This window comes from Chrysochloris asiatica, unplaced genomic scaffold (assembly GCF_000296735.1).
Source record: "Chrysochloris asiatica unplaced genomic scaffold, ChrAsi1.0 scaffold00022, whole genome shotgun sequence".
NCBI classification, from domain to species: Eukaryota; Metazoa; Chordata; class Mammalia; order Afrosoricida; family Chrysochloridae; genus Chrysochloris; species Chrysochloris asiatica.
In genome coordinates, this window is record NW_006408540.1 from 23,074,205 (window position 1) to 23,079,123 (window position 4,919).

Consider the following 4,919-nt stretch of genomic DNA (forward strand, 5'->3'; position numbering starts at 1 on the left):
TGGGAAGAACATGCTATTTATCTAGTGATGAGCTTTTATTGGCTCCTGCCATTGCTGGTGACACTTGCCTTGCATAATGAACTCTCACTAAATATACCCAGAGAATATATATATATATACATTTTTGTCTTAGCTGCAATTTCATTAATTTATACTGAGATCTTTTTTCAAAATCTGTCCTAAACAAAAGAAAATAAGAATTGGGGAAAAGAGCAAAATAATTAAGGCCTCATTGAGATAGTTCAGTGCTAGAGGCAGAATACTTGGAAAATATTCATCTACACACATTGCCACATTTGAACAGTATATAGTTAGAGAAGCCATGCATATTAACTAATGTAAGTTACCCAATTTACTGACAGTTTTGTTTTGTTTTTTAAGCTGAGCAGAAAATTAGGAAAAGTGTGTTGAGCATTTGATAATAATCAAATCCAGCCCTGATCTATCACCAAGAAAAGGTTCGATAAATCTTAATATGAGGAATTTTGCAACATCATTTTCTTTGCACCCTGGAATGAGATAAAAATGAGGTAATTCATTTGATAGAAGTTTGAAATGTGTTACTGCAGCCTACAGATGGAAAACAGTACGATACTAGGGTAAATCATCCCATGGTTCCTAATAATGATCAAACTGATATTGTTGTTAGTTGCCATTGTGTCAGCACTGAGTCATGGTGGCCGTATTTATAACAGAACCAAGCATTGCCCAGTTTTGTACCATCCTCAAAGCCATTCATATATTTGCATCCATTAGTGTGTGTATTGCTGATCCATCTTGTTGAGAGTTCCCTTTGCTTTCACTGATCCTTCAGAGGCATGTTGTGTAAAGTCATCAGGATAATCTGTGGTGCCTTCTTGTAATCTGTCATCTGTGTTCAAATGTATCTATAATAATAGCAATAGTTATAATTTGATGAGTACTTATGGGCCTGGTCTTTTACATCCCATATCTCAGTTTACATTCACAATATTATAATCACCATGTAACAAGTGAAAAACTTGTTTACAAGTTTTTAGATTAACAGACTGATTGGTTTACCCGTGAACATGTAGTTCATAAGAGGCACAGACTCAAATCATGGCTCCTTAACTTCAGAGCCACACTGGTTAAAGACAAATTCAAATTTCAACTACACTATCTCTTACTATACCAGTGCTTTCAAAAGAGATCATTCATGTTAGCTTTTTCTTCTTGTGAGATCCCACCTCCTGCTCTTGAGATGGCTCAATTTTTACCCACATTAGAGTTCCAAGTGTTTACAATCATAATGAACTCTTTTAACAATTGCCCAGAGCTTCAGTTTTTCTCCCACATGATCTTATTCAGGAGTCCTGGTGTGGCGCTGTGGGTAAATGCGCCAGACTGCAATGCCATTTGAACTGCAAGGTCAGCAATTCAAGCTCACCAGCTGCTCCTCAGATACCCTATACAGGGTCATTATGGGTCAGAACTGACTCAATGGAACTTAACAACAATCTTATTCAGAGTCATCAGGGGACACGTCCTTTGGTGGGAGTTACATAGTCCACTGGTGGTGGTAGGTGTTGTAGAGTTGGCACCAACTCATAACGACCCCAGGCACAACAGAACAAAAGCCCTGCTGAATTGTGTACTGGCCTCACAATTGTTATGTCTTAGCCCACTGTTGCTGCCACTGTGTCAATCCATCTCCTTGGGTATCTTCCTCTTTTTCACTGACCCTCCATTTGACCAAGCAGGATGTTCTTCACCAGGGACTTGTCACTCCTAATAATATTTCAGAAGTATGAGAGGCAAAGTTCCACCATCCTGCTTCTAAGGAGCATTCTGGCTGTACTTCTTCCAACACAGATTTGTTTGTTCTTCTGACAGTCCACGGTACTTTTAATAGTCTTTACTAACATCATAATTCAAACGCATCAATTCTTCTAAGATCTTCCTTATTCACGGCCCAACTTTTGCATGCATATGAGGTAATTGAAATTTCTATGGCTTGTGTCAGGTTTTCCTTAGTCCTCAAGGTAATAGTTTCATTCTTTAACACATTAAAGAGATCTTTTGGAGTAGATTAGCCTAATGAAGTACATCTCTGATTTCTTAATTACTGCTTCCATGAGTGTTGATCATGAATCCAAGCAAAACGAAGTCTTTGAAAATTTCAATTTTTTCTCCATTATGAGAATTTTTGTTTTCTTTACATTGAGGTGCAATCCATATTGAAGGGTGTAGTCTTTGATCGTCTTCATGAACTATTTCAATTCCTCTTAGCTTCCAGAAAGCAAGGTTGTATCTGGTTAGAAGAGTCACGTTAAATAAACTCACAGCACTGCAGAAAGGGAAACATTGTAGGAGATCAGAGGTGGGAGGAGAAAAATTTGTAGTATTTCCTCCATTCCCTTTCGGCTTTGGCACGTCTGTGTCCTTCTAAGACCAACAATTTCTGGGCACCTCTTTCTCTAACCTCTGGCTCCAGCTCCCACTAGATTCTAGATTACTACCAGTATTTCTTCCCTCTACATCCTTAGTCTTTGGGATAGAAATACTTTGCTGGGTTTATTGGTCACTGCTTCTCCCTTATTTTTGCCCTCACCACCGTAAACTTCCTTCCTTAAAGTCTCTTTATTTTATGCCTGATGATACAATGAATCATTAGGCAACAATGATGTTTTCTAGAGTGCAGGAATATACAAGTATAGGCTTCTGAAGTTTTTAATCAAAACAACTCAGTGTGACTGAAAATATGATCTTCTAGAAGAGGAAAGAAAGCCAGAGCACCTAGGTCCAGGTGCTGTAACAGGTGTAAGGTATTAACTCTTATGATCTCATGAGGTTCAATGGACTCATTTTATAGATGACTTTAATACAGGATTGCTATGGGTCAGAATTCACACAAAGGCACTGAACAACAACAATAATAATGCTTAAGGGCATTCTGGTGTGGTGCTATAAGATAAACACTGAATGGCAAACTACAAGGTCGACAGTTCAAACCCAACAGCTGCTCCTCAGAAACTGTACACAGGTGACACATTGCAATACCAAATAATGCTTAAAGGAGTCCGGGTAACATAGTAGATTATGAGCTAGGCTGCGAACCTCGAGGTCAGTAGTTGCTCCACAGGAAAAAGACGAGGCTTGCTTCTCCCATGAAGATTTACAGACTCAAAAACCCTATACAGGGTATCTATGAGTCAGAATTAATTCCTGCAGCACTCAGCCGCCATTACCACCATGATGCTTAGGACAATTGAGAAGCAGGCTTGGTATCAAAGAACTAGTCATTAATGAAGCTGGGAGTTGAAATTGGTTCTACATGATTCCACAGTCCATATTCTCTTTGAGCTATTCCTATGTAATTCACAGACTGACTTTTACTATATGGTGCTTACAAGAAACAAACCTTAAATACAAAGTCACAGGTAGATGGAAAATAATGGGTTAGCAAAAAGAAATCCCATAAAATATGACTAAAAAATTGTGTATTATAACAATATAGATGAAGTAGTTTTCAGGACATTATCATTATTATTATTACTAGAGATACAGAGGAACATTCCATAACAATAAAGGGTCAATTAATCAAGAAGAGTTCCAAGTCCAAAATATTTATGATGTAGTACAATAGCTTTGAAATATTTTAGTTCAATATTAACAAATTGACATAACTAATTGGAGAAACAGAACAACTTAGAATCACAGATTTTATTATGTTTCTTTCAGGAACTGAAAATAGGCAACCAGTTATTGTTACTGTTGTTAGGTGCCATTGAGTCTGTTCCAACTCATAGCAGCCCTATACACAACAGAATAAAACATTGCCCAGTCCTGTGCCAGCCACACAATGGTTGTTATGTTTTAGCCCCTTGTTGCTGTAACTGTGTCAATACATTTTATCAGGGATATTCCTCTTTTACACTTATCCTCCACTCTAGCAAGCATGATTCCCTCCTCCAGGGACTAGTTCCTTCAGACAACAAACCCAAAGTAAGAGAGATGAAGTGCTGCCATCCTCACTTCTAAGGATCATTATGATTGTACTTCTATCAATACAAATGTGTTTGTTGTTCTGGCAATTCATGATGCTTTTGATATTCTTCACCAACATCATAATTCATATACATGGATTCTTCTATGGTCTACTTTATTCACTGTCCAACTTTCACATGCATATAAGATGATTAAAAATGCCATGGCTTTGGGTCAGGTACACTTTAGTACTCAAAGAGATAATGTGGCTCTCTAACATGTTGAAGAGGTCTTTTGCACAAACATCCCCACTGCAATATGTCCTTTGGTTTCTTGGCTGCTGCTTCCATGAGCATTGATGGTAGATATAACCAAAATAAAGTCACCGACAACATCAATGTTTTCTCCACTTATCATAATGCTATTTACTGGTCCAGTTGTAAGGACTTTCATTTCCTTTACATTGAGGTAAACGGTACATGTAGTCTATGGTCTTCATCAGCAAGTATTTCAAGACCTCTTCACTTTTAGCAAGCAAGGTAGTGCCAACTGAATATCACAGGTTATTGATGGTTCTTTCTCCAATCCTGATGCCATGTTCTTCTTAAAATCCAGCTTCTTGGATTCTTTGCTCAGCATATAGATTAAGTATGGTGAAAGAATACTCCATACTTAATACTCCATACACAAAGAAAGGTGTAACACACACCTTTTCTGATTTTAAATCATTCAGTATTCTCTTGTTCTGCTCTTAAAAACGACCTCTTGGTCTATATACAGGTTCCTCATAAGCACAATTAAGTGTTCTAGAATACCCATTCTTCGAAATGTTATCCATAGTTGTGATCCACACAGTTGAATGCCTTTGCATAGTCAATAAAACACAAGTAAACATCTTTTTGGTATTCTCTGATTTCTGCCAAGATTCATGTTCCATGTCCTCTTCTTAATCAGTATTGAATTTCTGGTAG